The 20,232-nt window shown below is 44.8% G+C and overlaps 1 protein-coding gene and 1 long non-coding RNA gene across 3 annotated transcripts in view; one reads left to right on the top strand and one right to left on the bottom strand.

The window, feature by feature from the left end:
• Window positions 1-11,885, top strand: part of LOC130123252 (uncharacterized) — a 13,476-nt gene extending 1,591 nt beyond the window's left edge. The window contains exon 3 of one of the 2 annotated variants that reach the window (XR_008811289.1): window positions 11,649-11,885. This is a non-coding gene — a long non-coding RNA (uncharacterized LOC130123252). Of the gene's footprint in view, window positions 1-6,783; window positions 6,878-11,648 lie in introns of those variants that run through there. The other variant, XR_008811290.1, reaches the window with a different exon arrangement.
• The window catches only part of lrmda (leucine rich melanocyte differentiation associated), a 236,344-nt gene that overhangs the window by 31,636 nt on the left and 184,476 nt on the right, over window positions 1-20,232 (bottom strand). The window lies entirely within an intron of this gene.

Raw genomic sequence — 20,232 nt, 5'->3', positions numbered from 1 at the left:
GAACCTCCGTAATCTAAATTTCAGAAATCCAACCGGACTGGTTGTCTTAACAGGACAGTGAAAAAATGACAACCCAACCCCCCCCCCCCAAAAAAATAACCTTTCAGTTTTACAAAAATATTCTTTCAGCACTCATGTATTGTGTATGTAATTAATTAGCGTGTCATGTTGGGGAGGATCCACACAGCATTTGCTCTTGATATGTTTAGGTTTTGGAGTGGTAGTAATTCAATGCAAATTTGCAAAAAGTCCTCATTATCAAAAAAAAAAAAAACAATGTAAAAATACACATAAGAAACTGATAAACAAACATGCATTGTTCAAACTTTTAAACACGCTTTCGATGACAATACGTTTCGTTCTTGCGGGGACCCGTAAACACTGAGGATAAATATTCTCTCTATATTCACCGCGGTTTGCCTCCAATCGCTGACAACCTTTCGCGAGACATTTCTCCCCCCGACATCTCAGAGTTCCACGCCGCAATGATAACAGTGTCATCTTCCACACCTATCATAAGTCACAGGCAAACGACCCACATCCTCCGTGGCGAGACAGAACCCTCTGCGGGCCTGTAAGCTGTATCATTACACGATGTCATCTTTATGGCACGGAGCAAAGCCCAGTGCTCTAATTACACTCTGCCTACTCCATTTACCCAGACAGGGACCGAGCACCAAGAAAACAATGCATTAAAAATGGAGGGCCCCCCCCTCGCTGCTCTGTGGACACCCGTGTTGCTCTGCCGGTGGCCGCTGCCGCCGCCACCGCCATCGTCCCCGGGTTGTTGTTGTTTTTCTGAAAGCTGCCGAGGAGAGATAGCAGAGGGCCGATGCCACCGTGCCTTCCTCCCCACCCCTCCTCCTCCCCACCCCCCGCTCGCTTCATCCCTTCCCTCAGAAGGACTTATGAAGGTGAGTGGCCGTGTGACAGGCCAGGAATAAAAGAGACAAACCAGGGATAAAAATTAAATAAAAAGTAGCTGTCTTAAACAGTAATTGCACTCCTTTGCTGAGCATGCTTTCAGATATATAAACCTGATTTACTGTCGCCGTTGCCGCTACAAATCAGAGGGCCCTGTGAGAAACACTCGTGCTATGAAATTGTTTAATCTCATCAAGTTCTGCTTTCACAGCAGGCCATAAATCACAGAGTCTTTGTTATCATAGACCTCCATGAGCGCCTCTGAGGCAGGCAATGGATCGTGGGTATATATAATCTTGACTGCGCAAACAGCAGGGTCTGAGCAGGCTGAAATACTTTCATATTAGCCGCGGTGCAGCTGGCGGAACACAAGCACCCTGATGGATATCTCATTTCCTGCTCTCTGCATCTATTTCGAGCAAATTATTACTGCATAAATTTCTTGTCAACAGAAACGGCCAATTAATTAAGTTAAAAATGCACTCGTGATCACATCTACACACCAAACAGGAGAGCCGGGGCAATTTTCCACGAAGTGGATTTACGGCGAGGGTCAGCGTAATGAATGATTTTAAACTTTGTCATAAAGTCAGAGACAGGCCAATATCTACACAGGAGCTGCAGTGTGGACTAACCCATGACATATTTGCATAAACTATATTTATGCGAAAACGCTAGAGGACAACAGCCAAGGCGAGGAAATAAAGTTTACAGCCACCAAACAAAATGTCCGCCAACCTCTGACTCTACAGTATTTCATCATAGACAAACGCAGAGGACTGGAGGGAGATCATAGAAGCACCTTTGCCATTTAAAAAAAAAAAAGAAAATATACACATTTAACAGAGCATTCAGAATGAATTATTCATAATGCACAGGGGGCTGGGTGTTTGTGGGGGGGGGGTGTTTATTCAGCTTGGGCCGTTTATCAGACAGTGAGGATCCCATGGCGGGGATGAGCCGGGAGATTTATCTGTGTTTGGGCTCCAAAGCAGATAAATCAGAGGGTGTAATCACACTCTGAGTGGCCCCGCTTTGACCCCGCGGTGAACTAATGACATGGGGATATCTAGTCTCTCTTCCTGTTCCTGGGTTAGGCCCTTGGGTTAGTCACCCTGTCATATACCAAGCGAAGGAAAGACAATGGCGCAACAGAGAGAGCGAGCGAGGGAAACTCAAATTCCCTCAAGTGTTTTTCCTCTTGTTACACATCACCGCGCGGGACAACGGTGGAGCCATTACTAAAAATAACTGTGCTGGAGCGAAGTAATGACTAAGAGCTGCTGTATAACAATACTTGAGTTGTTCAAACAATAGTGATGACTGAGTATCGATTACGAGTATACACGTACAGTGAGTTCACAGGCTGTTATTCACAACAGCCCATAAGATACTGCTGTTTGGCCGAGGGTGGCTGCGTTTCCTCCCGGAGCAAAGGCTTTTCTCCGGGACCGAGCAGCTCTGATTTATCATGTCTTCTGCTAGTGGGCTGTCCGCTGATTAAGCCAGTGGAACTTTGTTTCACTCTCCTCTCTCTTTAATCTGTCTCTCAGAGAGATAAATTAGCCAGTGTCGTGCCAGCTTCTGCTCTTTTTTTTTATCGCCCTCTCTCTCTCTCTCTCTCTCTCTCTCTCGCTCGCCCGCCCTCTCTCTCTCTCGCTCTCTCACCCCCTCGGCTCTCTTTCTTTCTGCTTTTCCCTCTGTTTATCTCGTCTGTCTGTCACATGTTGAGAAGAGAGCAGACACATCTGCTCCTACGCTGCAGCGAGAGATAGGCTCAGATACATCCCCGGTCAAAGTTAGCCAGGAGTGTGTGTGTGTGTGTGCGTGTGTGTGTGTGTGTGTTAGAGAGAGAGAGAGAGAGAGAGAGAGAGAGAGAGAGAGAGAGAGAGAGAGAGAGAGAGAGAGAGAGAGGGAGAGAGAGAGGGAGAGAGGGAGAGAGAGTTTTTCCTCTCTCCTTTTCTCCTTGACAACATTCTGTCAAACATTTCTCCTCTCCTTGGCTGGGTCTGGGCTCTTTGTTGTTAGCTAATAAATCAGGGAGTATTTATGATCTGCAGTCCCTATTCTTAGCCTTTTAATGGCGACACGTTTGTGGGTGAATTAAAGTTGGGTTTTATACACTAGGCTGAGGGCCAATGCGAGGCCTGGATTCTCTGCCGGTGAATGTTTTCTCTTCTCTCCTCCCTCGCCCGGGTGCTAAATCACGCTTGCTGTCAGGCAGCCCTAAGCTAGTATGCGTCACTGGGGAGAGCAGGAAGCACTGGGCATAATTCTGTCCATCAATTTAATTTATTGTATCGGTAGCTTTGTAATCTCCGCCCCATATGTTATGGGAGCTGACAGAAAAGAATGTGCATTTGAAAGTAAAGTGTTCATCAAGATTTTGGCCCGACCAAACCGCTAGTTTCTCCCTTAGCCCACTATTTAGGGATGAGGGGAATTAAAATCTCTCAGGGCCTATTTATCTATTTGGATACGTACACATGGAGGATTTTTCTAAATTTTTAATCAGGAAGGGGAAAAAAGAGGGAGAGACCGAGAGAGATTGTGTGTGTGTGTGTGTGTGTGTGTGTGTGTGTGTGTGTGTGTGTGTGTGTGTGTGTGTGTGTGTGAGTGAGTGAGTGAGTGAGTGAGAGAGAGAGAAAGTGAATGAGTGAGTGAGACAGCAAGAGAGTGTGTGTGAGTGAGTGAGTGAGTGAGTGAGCGAGTGAGAGAGCAAGAGTGTGAGAGTGAGTGAGTGAGACAGCGAGAGAGTGTGTGTGTGTGAGTGAGTGAGTGAGTGAGAGAGCAAGAGTGTGAGAGTGAGTGAGTGAGTGAGAGCTAAAGCGAGTGTGTGAGTGAGTGAGTGAGTGAGTGAATGAGTGAGCGAGAGAGAGAGAGAGCGAGTGAGTGAGCGAGAGAGAGAGTGTGTGAGAGTGAGTGAGCGAGCGAGAGAGCAAGAGTGTGAGAGTGAGTGAGCGAGAGAGAGTGTGTGTGAGAGTGAGTGAGTGAGCGAGAGAGAGTGTGTGAGAGTGAGTGAGCAAGCGAAAGAGTGAGAGAGAGAGAGCGAGAGAGAGAGGGAAGGAGTTGAGGACATGACCTTGTTCATGAGTTTCATTTCAGGTGATATATCAGGCCTTATACAAGGGCACTGGCGCAGCATCTGCTTTGCAGACAGTGCACTTGGCTGCTCATACACGCCAGTGAATGTAAATCAGGCTTGGTACCTCAACACTAGCCCTGACTTCTGCAGACAAACAAGTCTTTAACACGGACTAGATCAAGACCTCAGGAGAATCTATATTTGGGTGACTGGGGGAATAAGCCACATGCTTTATGGGTAATGTGATCTCAATGACTTGGGACTGATGTGTGCCAGAATCGCGTCATAATCTAAATGTGTAATAACCTAAAACTAACGTTCGCCGTAATTCAATTTCTATTTAATAACGGCAAGATGTGTACAAAGAGAGAAGCCAAACGCAAAGCTAGAAACTGGGGTGAACATCAGCACTCTTTTCAATATAGCCATACCTTTCAATTCAATTCCTTTCACACATGTTCAATATATATATATAAAAAGAATGTGTGTGCTCCTATTTTTTAGCATGAGAAAAAACCCCCACAAGCATTTAGATTTAACTGCAGCAAACGTAAACAGCATCAGCTGCCCTGTGTTGAGAACAAAGGCGACAGACTAAACTAAAGCTGCCAATTAGCCTATATAAAACATGCATATCTTCCAAAGCATGGGGCTCCTTTGTGGGTTTAACCTACCAAAGGCAACGGATGGTTTACAAGATGCCGGCTGAGTGGATACAATTGTGTTTAGCATAAAAGGGAACACAGACTGTGAAGACCTAACAATGAGCCATATCGCTCCGTAGCCTTTTCTGAAGGCTGCATTTACATATCAAGCCACTAGTCTCCCATGTAAACGCATTCCATCAGATGATGCTGTCGCCATCGCAGCCAATGAGAGCCCTTCCTCGTCCGCCTATAGCCCACACAGTGTTTAACATTAAACAAAGGGAGAGAGGTCTGAAAGAGACATCTCGTGTCATCACCCAGGAGAGATAATGGAGCTGGTGTGCATCCTTGATCACAGACACTCTCACAGTATCTCTCTCTCTCTCTCTCTCTCTCTCTCTCTCTCTCTCTCTCTCTCTCTCTCTCTCTCTCTCTCTCTCTTTCTCTCTCTCTCTCTCTTTCTCTTGATGCTCTTACAGTTTCTACTCTTCTTCCTCTCAAATAGATATACTTGCAAGTGCAAGTGCATGTGTGTGCATGCATGCACGCACGCACACACACACAAACACACACGCACACACGCACATGTAAAAATTCCAACACACTTCAGTGCGATAGCTCCTTTTCTCTTTCAGGGTTTCATCTCAATGGCTTTTTATCTAAGCACTTCAATTTGCAAGCCTAGCTGGAAGGCAGCTCCTCCTGATATGTTAATTGCTGGGTACTTAAGCACTAAAAGATTAACATAAAACCCTTTGGAAACAAGCTAATAGTTTATGATAATTCACACATGGCCTTTGTCTGTCTATCACTACATTGCCTCTAGCATTAATTTTATCAAGGGACTGTAAAATATCATTTAAACAAGTTCACTTTCAGGTAATTAATAGCAGAAACTGTACTATTCAATTGAGCCACACTGGCACGTTAACAATATGGCAACTGAGCTATAATTAAAGTATTTTATTTTTATTAACCTACTCATTAGGTTGCACAAATGATGAAATGGAAATGTTTTTTCTTTTTTTTCTTTTGAAGCATGTCACTGGGGCAATTACGGGGCGATAGGGTTGTCTCCACAGTTAGCATAGCAGATCGAGGCCTTTCGGTTAGCAGGTAGTTAAAAAGCTACACCTCCCACAAAGAGTGGCAGCAAACACACACGGGGGGCCGAACATCCGGATTTGGGCTGGACAGTCCGGTTCTGAACTCACTTGTTCTTAGCGGACATGTATTTGTCAGCTATAAAGCTTTTGGCGTAGTGTTAGCTAAATCAAATCAAATAATTGTGTGTCATCAAGATGAAAATGTGATCTTGTTTGTATCTAAGCCTATTTGCCGGGCTGTCATTTGGTTACTGCTGCAAGCATGGTTTAAAATTGTTCTGCTTGAAGTGTCACAAGTTCGAGACCCTTTACTCTATGTGATCCCCCAGCTCTTTTTTCCCTGTCACGTTCATGTCATGCAAGAAGAAAAATATTCAGGGACAGATGGGCCAAGGTTTAATCCCATTAAGAAATACTGTATATTGGGCAAACTCGACTTTGGTTTGGAAATGATAAATGATATTGCGGCACGGTGACCCAGTGGTTGGCGTTGTCACCTCACAGCAAGAAGGTTCTGGGTTCAAACCCCGGGTTTGTCCAACCTTGGGGTCACCCCAGGTCGTCCTCTGTGTGGAGTTTGGATGTTCTCCCCGTGTCTGTGGTGGGTTTTCTGTGGGTGCTCCAGTTTCCCCCACCATCAAAATGACATGCATGTTAGGGTTAGTACTACTGTCTGTGCCCCTGGCAGAGGCATGGCAAGGTGAACTGGAGTTGTTCCCCAGGTGCTGCACGGCAGCTGCCCACTGCCACTAGCTACACAGCTAGGATGGGTTAAATGCAGAGCAGAATTTCCCTACAGGGATCAATAAAGTATATAAAAACAAACAAACAAAATAAATAAAAATTTACTCATATTCCTATTTATAGTTTTCATTTTTTCTTTGTCTTTTAAATTTTAAATTTATTTCAATTTGGTACTGATGTGGTGTTATTGTTTTCTTTATTTTTTTGTTTATTCTTCAATTATTTTTGCACATCACTTTGCCATTGACGCCCTGTGATGGCCTGGTGACCTGTCTAGGGTGTCTCCCTGCCTGCCGCCCAATAACTGCTGGGATAGGAGCCAGCATCCTCGCGACCCCTGAGAGCAGGATAAGCGGTTTGGATAATGGATGGATGGACTTTGCCATTGAATTCTCTCAATTGTAAAACCCTGTTTGTTGTTGTTACTTTTTTTGGGGGGAGGGGGGGGCGGTGTCGCATGGCCAGGAAGTGTTGCCCTGTCTGAGATCATGCTGGTGGCCACACTACACAGGCAGGGTGCTCACAGCTGAGTGGATGGATACATTAGGACCTGTATTATTTGCCAGGAACAAGAGACATAGAGTGACACCAAAGCTTCAACTTGGATTTTGCTTTAGGTGAGCTGAAGATTTAAATTCAAGAGAGGGGGAGACATGATCCTGCTGTACAGGCATAACAGGGCTTCAGTAAAAGAGGGTTTTGTTTATGTTTTTCTGTCAAAATGATTTCAATACAAACATATGAAAAAGGGTTTTAAGTTGGCCAAAAACTGTCACATTACCAAAGAGCCCTGCTTGTTTAAACAGAGTATTTGAAATCGTGACGGTGTCCAACCTAGGAGGCCCCTATCACAGAATACATCTGTCCAATTCATCAAAAATCAACATTTATGAGTGTGTTTGTACGATTGTATGTATATATTTGCATATGTGCATGTACACACACACACACACACACACACACACACGCTACACCTTCTCAAGCTCAGACACATCATTCCACTCATGAATAAACCAAAAGCTCCTTTCACCAAAAAAGCTCAAATAGCTATTCATTCATCTGCATACCTGGAACCTTACAAGATGATTGGTTCGCTATTAACATCACCCCCCCACACACACACACCCCCACCTCCCACCCCAAGAAAAAACCAGAAATGTTCCCCAAACAATTTGCTTCAAAATGAGACAGGAAAGATTCTGTTCTTTGCAGTGACAGAGACAGGCCCGTGTGCATAATGATGTTAGCGTATTGGGGTGACAGATAGACTGGGAGACCATGACATTAGCATGAAAAACGCACCAGTGAGCAGCCGCTCAGCTGTGGTCTCGGAGGGCCCTCAGACACACACTCTGAACATCGTTCCTCTCACAGCTCGACGAGCCTGACAAATGAAGACACGCCTCGTTTTATGCCAGGCAATATACCATCCCACTTTACCAAACACGTGACTTAATGACAGAGGGAAACCCGCATGCATTATACAAACCCACTATCTCATGTCTTATTAGTGGGGAAATAACCTCATTTGGGGGTTGAATGGGGAAAGACCAGGGACAGAGTATTCAGCCATGATAGTTGAAATAAGAATCCGCAGGGTTAAACAACACATCCATAAAGCCAGGATTAACAATAAGGACCAGTCCATCTAAAATATCACCGGACAGCCCTTTTTCAACAGCTTAAAAGGTCAAGAGAGCAAACTGAATGCACAGTGTCATTTAGTGGACACTTGACCTACAGTAAAGTCCGTTTTGAGATCTAATATAATGAGGACAGGCCTAACGTCCAACTAGTGACCCTACTGCAAGACTTTCTATCTTCATCACTGGGACAAAACTACAGCCTTGCATTGAAATTGACATGTGGAGTTGCAGCCACAGCTTTATTTACTTCATCGTGAATGAAGAAATGTGAAACCTCGTGAAATGAGTTACATGAAGAGAGGACACCTGCCACACACGCACACACCTGGGTGTCATGCTGGCACATAGAAGCAATCAGATGTGCATGCATTACAGCATGTACACACTTTCTTGCATGTACTCACAGGGTACACACACACACACACACACACATATATATATATAGACCTACTGGTGCATATGGACACACACTTGCACAGACCTGCATGAATTACTGACACATAAAGTGATTTGGACATGAGGATGCCAGGAGGAAGGGGCCAGATTCTGTACCCTCGCTGCATCTGCAGCACACGCATAGGAAATCAGACCATACTCACTCCTCCGTAGTGTAGACTTTTCTGTCGCCGCTTGAAGCGAATCTCAGAAAACAGAACACGATCACTATTTTATCATGGCCAATGCCAACATCGTCATCTGCCAAAGGAGATTAGTGAGGGGCTAACACTTGGACAATACACTTTGATACAACTGTTGTGGTATCCCTACGCAAAAATAATTTAATCGTCTGCTTAAACGAAGGGCTATGCCATGCCTGCCATGATGTCAAATCCATATATCATAGACATGAGTCTCAGACTAAAACAGCAGAGCTTTGACAGCACAAGCATCCACGGCATGACACCGCTGAAGGGTGAGCACCTCTGTAAACATTTATCTGCTCTGTGAGCGTGTGTCTGTGTGTGGTACGGCCAGGCGACAGGAGCTTCTCCGAGGCTTTATCTGTGGCATGACAAGACAGCCTGTAATATATGTGCATCTGGGGCTGCTCTTCAAACACAGCCCTTATCTCACCAAACATTCCACGAGGCCAGACCGAAGCAAGAGTGGCCCCCGGATCGGGCCAGACCTCACACCGTCACATAGCATCCCACCCAACAAGGCTGGACAGTCCTGACCCCCGTGATCTCAGCGTCGGCCACGTAGGCTGAGAACGGTTCATCAAAGTGTGTGTGAGGGTGTGTGTGTGTGTGTGTGTGTGTGTGCGTGTGTGTTTACAGGGAGTCATTCTGTGAGTATAGCCACGACAGCTGAGCATAACAGTGTGACATTACGTTGACGGAAATCATCTGCTCCGAGTTTTTCATCTGTCCCCACTAATCGGGCTAGAGGTTAATGGCGGTGCACTCAACGCAAATGGACACGATCCCTCTTCATCTGCAGACTTAAACATAACAGTTGAGACTGGAGCTAAACACACATCAGTCACGCTGCTGTTTTGCAGGAATTTATTTTACATCAATCCTAAGATAAATACCACAGGCCATTATAAGTCTTTCAAAAGGACAACTCGGATGAATCGCACTTGCATTATCACTTTCAAGGTGACTGATAATGCCTGACATGGGTTGCTTGAACATTTAAAATGAACACAAAAAAAAAGAGTCTTGACATGCTGTTAGACTGTAATACAACACAGTAAATCATCTGACACGTCCACTGTCACCAAGTGAAACCTACACACCTAAAACAAAAATAAAAACTGCACTTGGAAATCAAATCGGGTTTGGCGAGTTTCACTCAGTGAGTTTCACTCAGCGAGAACTGAAATGAAGTGAAACCGAGTTTCACCCGCTGCAGAAAGAGGCAGGGAGAGTTTGTGAAGAGAAACCTGCTTAGTTAGGCAGTTCCATTCTTTTCTCGTTTCTTTTTTTTTTCTTCCCCTGTTCAGGCAGGACCCCTGCCTTCAGCTAGCCTATGGGGGTGGATGTAGACATGGCCCTCTCTGGGGCCCGTACATCCACCCTCTGCCTCACTTCAAAGGGAGGACATAAGGGCAGTATACTCCCCCCCAATACATACCCACTCAGTTCACAGCTGATTCCTGTGTGTGTGTGTGTGTGTGTGTGTGTGTGTGTGTGTGTGTGTGTGTGTGTGTGTGTGTGTGTGTGTGTGTGTGTGTGTGTGTCTCACATTCACTATCTCGAGATCCCTATAGCTTACATGTTTTCATTTTATATCTCTCTCTCTCCCCTTGTCTTCTCTCTCTCTCTTCCCTGGGAGATAAATAAGGATGGACATGGAGGAGTTCCATGGATATAGTAATGGCACTCTATAATTCTTTTGAGAGGGGGTGTGTGTGTGTGTGCGTGTGTGTGTCTCCATCTCTTGGACCAATAAATGTAGAAGCACCGGGATCATCTATGTATACTACAGTCCATCTAACGTACAAGGCAGTCCCTCGATTGCATGTAGTAAATGCATAGTGAAATGCATCGCGTACTGTCAACGCCATGAAAAGGGTATTCAAAAAGATCACAGGGAGGAGTTGTGTCACTGACGCTAGCCACTGTCCTCTAAATACCTGGTGGAATATAAATGATTAAATCAAAGTAGTCAATGGTGTGAAAGGCGAGACAAATGGACAAGGTAGCAGACTGAGTGAGCGAGGGGAGGAAAATGCAACTGAAAAGGAGAGCGAGCACTGGAGAGCAAGAGCTGAGCTCAGTGGCTCTGGCACAGGGAGGTCTGGCCTTCACAAATCCCTTCTTTTTTTCATCCCTTCATCCAGATGAAAGAACAGCAGCAGGCAGGATTATGCAGGACAATTACGCTTTCTCCCAAAAACCCTGAGCTGATCGGCTTTTACGAGAGCCCTAATCATTTCCAATTAAGCACATTTTCTGACATCCTGTAATAGCTACAGTGCTGCTCTTAAACCCTCCAGCCACCCCCCTTGCTCCCCCATAGCCCCCTTTGCTAAGCTTCTCATTCCCAGACAGCCTGCCTGTAGTGTCTGCTGACAATCTGAATGGGTCTGAACTGCAACTTGTTGTTAGTGTGCCAAATAACCCATTTACCAGATGCTTGACAAGGATGTTATTTGGTGCAGTGATTGAATGTGCTTTTGTGCCATTGAAGTGTTGAATTAGCGTTGTTTTCTTGTCAAGGCCCCTGGGATCCTCCTCAGTGTCAAGGTTTTGAAGGGTGGGGGGTGGAGTGGGGGGCTCCTTTTGGCATGGTAATCAATACCCAAATGAACCAAAATGGTAAGCCTCAGAATGTACAGACACAAAAAACAGATACCTTTAAATGCATAATCCCTCACCAGAAGGTCTATGTGTCTATTCATTCAATCGTTCATTCGCACAATGCAGGTGTCACTAGTGCAGTGCATGAAATTATCTTAAAACACAATATGAAATGGTGTAACGTCGTGTAATTTCCCCAAAGCTTTCAGCCATGACAGCTTGTGTGCCCTTTGTTCACTCACTAGGTGCTTAATTCCACTCAGAGTTTCGAGCCTAGTGTCTCCGTGGGACTTCAACTTTGACTGAGACAGACAGCACCATTAGCAAGCCGAAGACCAGCCCCAACCCTGACAACCGCTTTCAGCCAACTATGGCAGGCAGGGGAATGGATCTCCTTCTCCTTCACTTAAACCAGAGAGGAACGAAACAAATGTCCATCACTCAGGCACTCAGTACCCTGCAGGAGGCCTGGCTGTTTTTGAGGAGGACCAAGGAGGCATAGGAAGACTTGCTAGCCTGATGGATGGGGAGATCTGGGTAAGGGAGTAACATAAGGTGTAACTGACAGTGAAGGGAGCCGGTAACCTCCAGTTGGACCTTGAAGGATAAAATGAAGATTTTGGAGACTTGGAAAGATGTTGCCTGACTTTACAAAGAAAAACAAAGCTGTCCTCTTGAGTGTTTGACAAAATGGAAAGCGGTGTCAGCGATTAAAAATAACCCATCACACTTATCTAATATGTGAAGATAACAGAGGTGTAATGCAGTAATAGATAGGCATGCAGTCAGAGGTGTATGCGGCACAGTGGCGCAGTTGTTAGCACTGTCGCCTCACAGCAAGAAGGTCCTGGGTTAGAACCCCGGGGTTGTCCAACCTTGGGGTCATCCCAGGTTGTCCTCTGTGTGGAGTTTGCATGTTCTCCCTGTGTCTGTGGTGAGTTTTCTCCGGGTGCTCCAGTTTCCCCCACCATCAAAAAGACATGCATGTTAGGGTTACTACTCCTGTCTGTAACTGGAGTTGGTCCCTGGGTGCTGCATGGCGGCTGCCCACTGCTCCTAGCTACACAGCTAGGATGGGTTAAATGCAGAGGGTAATTTCCCCACAGGGACCAATAAAGTATCTCAAAATAAAAAACAAAAAATCAGTTTTATCATCGCTGCAATATGAACTTACACAATAAACACATTGCAAAAGGACATCAAAACAGACGAGATTCGTGAAGCTGGTAAGTTGAGACAGCAGACGAAAAGAGAAATGCTAGGTGGCTAACGGTAATTCATCGGCTGTTGACATTGAGACCCTCACCGATCACACACAGTGATGACAGAAAGCTGTCTCTACATTTAACATTAGCTTAGCTGAGCATTCATTTATACTTGCTTATGAGTTCCCGATAAAAGAAAACACATATGAAATGTCAAATATAAAAAAAGAGGATGTGGGTTTTTCTTCGTCTAGCTTAACCGGATCTTAACGAAGACGAAAGATGACGACTCGCCCGGGTTTTCTTTGAAGCTCCTCGGGATGAGCTCGAGCAGTCAACGGGGCGGGGAAGTAGCTGTGTGAAGAAGAATAAACGGAAGAGAACTTGAAACCCCGCCCATTTTCACACCTACACACACCTGACCAATCACAGCGGAAAGCGAGCGTAGACTTCAGAACGTTGGTTTTGGAAAGTTACGAAACATTTCGGACGCCAACGCCCCCCCCCCTTAATCCGACTGTTGAAAAGGAGTTACCCGACGTTATCCGACGTTCTGAGCAGCACTTCTTTTGAAGCATGCAGCAGGCGTCAGACGCTTACTGTCATGTACCTTAGCTTAATTCTAACTCGAGAGACACACTGCAGCCTGCCCCTACCCTTAATATGTAACCTCGAAAGTAAACATTCCCTCTTGTGAGCAATGTCAAAAAATTGTCTTCCTATTCATCTAATTATGACTGAACTTTACTTCAAAGGATTTTTGGGTTGTCCACCTACAAACATGCGTATGCAAGCACACAAAACGACACACAAATGTGTGCGCACACACGTATGCACACACATACACACACATCTGGCATACCTATGAGACATGTCTGTCTGTGTGTGTCTTTCATTATCAGCTTTGACAATGTCTGATAGCATCCTCAATAGGGAATGCTTCCAGGATGAGTTTATTTCTCTTGCTCTCGCCGGCTGGGCCTTCTACCTCTAATCAGCTTTCATTACAGCCCTGTGATCCCGGGCTTCCCTTTGTACACCACACTTCATCACCTTTATTTTCCGCTCTAATTGTGTGTGAAAGACGCCTCCTTTGATTCTGCCTGCATGCCAAAGTGCTATCAGGGAGGGAGTGTCGAAAAGTGTCATGTGTGTCTGTCTACATGGAGGATGAGAAAGCCGCATACACCTGCCGAGGACAAACCCGTTTCTCCCCAAGATATGACGTATCTATCACCACCTCACAAGATATCGGCGCCGTCTGTCAACGTAATAGCGAAGGGTGGGGGGTTAACAGGGTTAGAGTGGGAGTAGGGGTGGGGTGAGGGGAGTGTGGGGTGAAAAGGGAAAAGTGGAAATTGGTTCCTTACTTTGTGCCATGGCAAACACAGGAAGAAAAGCTAGATTTTAGTTTACCATGCAATGTGGCCATTAGCACTGTGGAGCCCTGTCAAGGTATAACTTTTTCCCTCCACTCCTTCTCAATTAAAATTAAACAGAAAAAAAATCTTGATGTTTCTATTTTTCCTTTTCCACAAATGCCACAATTTGTGCTGCTCAGAAGAGGTGGAGTGCTTACATGATGTTGGGCTTCCTCCCAGTCAGTGTTTAACCTTTCCAGTATGATCTTTCTGAGACCTTCAGTGCCCACTGTACTGTCACAGACTGGCTTTCTGTCTGCAGGTTCTACATCCTGACGCCACTGCCAGACATGTTAATTATATAATCCACCAGTATGGACCAATATGCAGCAGGGGCCATTACTGCAAAGTACGTTTGACTGCTGGTACAGTTAGTGATCACAGAAAGAACACAGTAATGAGCAGCTCATTCTGAAAACGGATCCATAGCTGTACTCTTGAACGTACTGATGTCGGTTCATGGTTCACCTAGTGTTTGGAGATGGGGGGTAACAGGGAATGGATGGAGCGGGGGAGACACAGACACAGCTCTCAATCTGGCAAAATCTAATCAAGAGTTGTCGTAACACATTACAACTGACTCAAGCTCTAGCTTTCCCTCCCAGCTAAGTCTCACTCACTCGGAATCAAGAATAACCAGAGAGAGAGAGAGAGAGAGAGAGAGAGAGAGACACACACACACACACACACACACACACACACACACACACACACACACACATAGAGACAGACAGACAGACAGACAGAAAAAGGGTGAGGTAGAGAAAGACTAGGGCAATAATAGGGGGTGAGTACAAAGCTACACATCCTGTACTGAATGAAGCGGGAGACTACTTCCGGCTCTAATTTCGGCATATGCCATGGCGAACTGTAGAAAGATAAATGAGCACTCCGCCACTGAGAGGAAACGGATCCTTTATCTGGCTTGGCACTATTTACTGACATTAAGAATGATAATATCCATCAGCACGCTGTCTGCAACCTAAGTGGGCTGTGAGAAGAACAAAGGTGCCACTGTCTCTCTTTTGATACTTTTACAAGGAGATGTTGATGTTCCTGCCATTCAGGTGCAAATAGTGTCATCACCACACACCCGGATCAGGGCCTCCTACTCCACCCTGGCAATGAGAAGAATTGCCTAGAGCCCTTTCCCTAGCTAGCTTTCATAGCTAAGGAAAAATAAACCTGACGGGTTAATGAGCTGGCAATCAACACAGCAAGGGGAGCAGTACAACACCAACGCATCTGCATTCTTCTTCTCCCTCATAAAATATGGCTGTGGGTAACAGTTTTTTCCCTTCTTTTTTGTTTTTTTATGTTTACTGATGATGAGCAGGAGGAAACACATGGCAGTCATGTCTGGGAAGCGTCTGCGTAATTACTTTTGGCCATCTTTCAAACCTTTCTCGCTCAGGAGAGAGATGTGTGACAACATATGACAAGGAAGCCAACAGGCCTTCCATACAGAATAATGGAATCCATCATCACTGAGGCAGACACACCTGTCTGACTTTGAGAACAATGCCACACTGCCTATTTATTAGGTGCCAGAAAAGTTTATGTTTGTTCGGTGACAGTGACAGCAACTTGATCCTTTTCATTTTTTGGGGAGATCTCGAGCTATGGGGAAAGGAGGGAGGAGGGGAAAAGTCTGACTCTCGCATTTTTTTTCTTCTTTTCTCGGCGGTGCACAGTGAGTTCTCTTTCTTCCTGATAGCTGTCTGCCAAGGAGTCAGAAGACAAATAACAAAGACTGTCATTCTCCAGGAGCAGGATTTCACTAATTCTTTATTCCCTCTCACCCCACATAGACACTTACCATATCCGTTTGACACTCCCAAGTCCAGTGCGATCGCTAACTCTACTGTACTGAAAGACACGGAATTGCCTAGCAAAGGAGGCACTGATTGAATTATTCACACTATTTTGATATCTGTATCCAGAATGAAAATGCTTGATTAATAAGCAGGAAACTGACTATATGACTGACAGCCCCTGCCACAACCATGTCAGGCAGAATTAGAAATCACTGTCAGTGAAAAGCTGCAGTAACTTTTGTGAGACGAACAGAAAATGACTCCTTTAATTTCGCTTAAAATCAAATCAGAGGCAACAAAATGAACTGCCACACGCTTTTGTTGCATTCATTTATGGATTCTGTGTCATTTTGAAAACAGGCATCAGATGGTGAAGCATCAGCTGGGTCGTCTGGTGAGGACAAACTTCCGATTCTTAAAAGATCTTCGCTGAGCACTTTCCATATAATTAGGGCATCTTTTTCCAGTTGAATCACAACCCTTACATAGTAAAGTAGTGTGTTTTGTTATTAAAGAGTTTTGGATTTTGAGAACTAGCGCATTCACTGCCTGCTGTCTCATACACCAATCAGCCAAAACATTAAAACCACTGACATGAAAGTGACTAATATTGATTATCTCATTACAATGGCACCTGTCAAGGGGTGGGATATATTAGGCAGCAAGTGAGCAGTCAGTTCCTGAAATAGATGTGTTGGAAGCAGGAAAAATGGGCAAGTGTAAGGATCTGAGCGACTTTGACAAGGGCCAGATTATGATGGCTAGACAACTGGGTCAGAGCATCTCCAAAAAGGCAGGTCTTGTGGGGTGTTCCTGCTATGCAGTGATCAGTACCTACCAAAAGTTGTCCAAGGAAGGACAACCAGTGAACTGGCGACAGGGTCATGGATGCCCAAGGCTCACTGATGCGTGGGGGAAGTGACGGCTAGCCTGTCTGGTCCGATCCCACAGAAGAGCTACTGTAGCTCAAATTGCTGAAACAGTTAAAGCTGGCTATGGTAGACAGGTGTTAGAACACACAGTGCATCACAGCTTGCTGTGCATGGGGCTGCGTAGCCGCAGACCAGTCAGAGTGCCCAGGATAACCCCTGTCCACCACCAAAAGTGCCACGATACATGTGAGCATCAGAACTGGACCATGGAGCAGTGGAAGAAGGTAGCCTGGTCTGATGATCACATTTTCTTTAACATCATGCGGCTGGCCAGCTGCGTGTGGATCATTTACCAGGGGAAGAGATGGCACCAGGATGCACTATGGGAAGAAGGCAAGCCGGTGGAGGCAGTGTGACGCTCTGGGCAATGTTCTGCTCGGAAACCTTGGGTCCCGGCATTCATGTGGATCTTACTTTGACACGTGCCACATACCTAAACATCATTGCAGACCAGGTACACCCATTCATGGCAACAGTATTCCCTGATGGCAGTGACCTCAGGTGGTTTTCATGTTTAGGCTGATTGGTGTTAAGTGTTCACACACACACACACACACACACACCTAAAACCTTCCTGAACAGAGGTTGTGAGACCTCTGATCAGGACAAAACAGGATTATTTTAATGAATTTGTAATTGAGAGTAGGCCTAGCATTGACTGAACAGTCAATTGAGTAGCAAAATTAACATGTCATTTACATAATATCCTGACTGGACGCTTAACACTGACTGTTAGCTTGTCTTACTCATGTTTTTAGCTAATCAACAACCCAGAATAGCAAGCTGACACACATCAGACACATTTCAAAACTTTCATCAAAACATTGATTTGTTCGAGTACGTTAAAAGTGCGAGAACACACTTATTTGCATCTCTGTTGACGGCGTTTCTGTGAAAACATACCTTGAATGAAACCGCATGGGGGGGAAAAAACAAGAGATGGAATATGAGGGAGAGTTTCAGACAGAATAGTAGTGGGGATGCAGGAAATATATATATATATATATATATATATATATATATATATATATATTTGCCATTTTTCTTACCAATGGGGATTATCATATTAATTAAAAAAGAAAAAAAGAAAAATCTGTAACGTCTTACCACGGCAAATATGTTCAGATGCACTCAACTGCGGTCATACCTCCATCATGCCTACACACATGGTACAGGTTGGTGAGTAAATGAGAGAGCAGCCAGGTTCCCGAGGTGATTTCCCATCTCAATAAACTTCCCCAAATGACTTGAATTTATTTGAACGTCAAAGCGTCTCCTGTTTAATTTGAGCTCGGGAGCAGCCTTTGGTGTGCTTCTGCTTCCTGGCCTCTCGCCTTAGTCTGATTGTCCGCAAGCCAAGTTGACAGACCAGTGCCGGCCGTCATCTTAACATTCAATAATTAGGCTTCCTCCCAGCACCAAATAGAGTGCACCGGTGACAAAAGCCAACGGTGACCAAGGTGGCGGCTTGGCTGCTGAGTTATAAATAGCCTGACTGGATGATTAATGAGAGGGGCCACCAAGCTAAAGCAGCAATCTAGCACCCAGACAAAGGCTGCCTGTGCAGCTGCCTGCACATAAAAAAAAATTAAACAAAACACAACAAGACAAGCCCTGTCCCCTGACAGAAATGAGAAGTGAGGGAGACTGGCAGGGAAAGTGGAAACATGCCAAGTAAATAAATAAATAATGGAATTTTGACCGACAGCTTATGAAGACTTTATTTAACCCCCGAGCGCTTGTGGAGGGATCCTCATTAACATTTTGCCACGCTCAGTTGAATGGCAGGGTCAGGCTGGTTCCAAATGAAGGGGAGGTTAGGGAGAGAGAGAGGCAAATACTTTTGTGACACCCATGAAGGAGGGATGTGAGAAAAAGGGAAGAAAAACTGCCACAAAGTGTCCATGGATAATTCCAGTGAGGAGTTGGAGTATGCTCGTACTTGAGGTATGCCAAAAACTGACTTGTGTAGGCGAGCTGTTTTGTTGCGATACAAAGGCTGGCTGAGGAGGGATTCAATGGCACCACAGGAGCCTCTCTATGGGGCCCTCAGCTCCATATACCGATTATGAGAAGGGCCCACACTTTCCTTTGGCACTATATAATATCCCAAACATGAAGCATGTTGAATTGGGCAAAAGTAAAGAAATTAAACACGCGGAGTGTTAAAGACAAAGTTAACAGAGTTTGCATAATTTGTTGATTGATGATAGTGTGTTTGTATTATTTTCTGTCCCCAAAACAAGAAATCTTATATTCGCCCTCCTATTTCCATCATGTGCCTCTATAACACTCTACAGTAACATGGGCTGGACCCTTCTACTTCCAATGCTACCATTTACCATTTTCAAATTATAGTCAACAAAAGAGACATGTAAAATCAATCAAAGTATGACTTCATGTGAATAACAACAACATCAATATTGACAAATATCTGTCTTGATGGAAAGTCTCACAAACAAACACAGACACTCTTTTCCCCCCACAGGCCCACAATTGTATTGAATATTTGGATGTGCGGCAGCGCCAAAGCAGGCTTTTCCATTTGATAGGCCTTATTCTTCCCTTCCACTTTACTGTGCTTTGCCTCTCAGGCGTCACAGCATCTCCTTTTAATGCCCCTGACAGGGGGTTATTTGCTACCATATATGTTTTCTCTCCGATTACACCATTGCAGCCTCCAGGCTGCACACCACGCTGCTGTGATGCTGATGGTCACCTCTTTGACTAGTTCTCCCTGCCTCTCTACACTATATTTTTCATCTTTTTAGATTCTCTTAGACAGGAGGACTCTGTCATTTGGCTGTCCTTGGTCCAAAACTGTTGTGTAACACTTGACAAGCATCAGCACCATAATGCAACCAACTACTCGGAGAGAAAACTAATGTCCAACCCCGTTTTTCAAATTTTCATTGAGAGTGATGTCTGATAGAATAATATGAACATTTCAAGGTAACTGTTATGATAAAATAAAAACGATGATAAAAAAAAAGAATACCGCTCTCTCTCTCTCAGTGTTTCCAACATTAACTAGTTTACCCAACATAAAATGGGGTTACTTTTGTCCAGCTAGACAATGGAGCTAGAGCAGTTGCGTTGTACTCATGGGAAAGAAATCTCCGATCTTAATTAAAGTTACCACACACATTATCTGCTACGGCCAACATTCAAATTTTAATACTTAATGTGGTACACAATGCTCCATCTTCCCCCGAACTCATAATTAGGCTAATTGACTTTATTCTTCGTGGTTGCTTACAGCAATCAGGCTGATCAAAGACAAGTAAAACGATGCCAAGGGACCGATATCTCTAATATAGAAGATACAAGCCCTCTAAATCAATATAGCAAAACAGACAGCATGTGTAAGTATAGCTTTAAGCTAACTGCAATAGCAAACGCAAAGGCTTTCATAGAGCCGCATTGATAGCACAATGAAAAATGCATGGTTTCA

The sequence above is a fragment of the Lampris incognitus genome, chromosome 13, assembly GCF_029633865.1.
Source record: "Lampris incognitus isolate fLamInc1 chromosome 13, fLamInc1.hap2, whole genome shotgun sequence".
In the NCBI taxonomy this organism is placed as follows: domain Eukaryota; kingdom Metazoa; phylum Chordata; class Actinopteri; order Lampriformes; family Lampridae; genus Lampris; species Lampris incognitus.
This window is presented reverse-complemented; position numbering and strand designations above follow the sequence as displayed.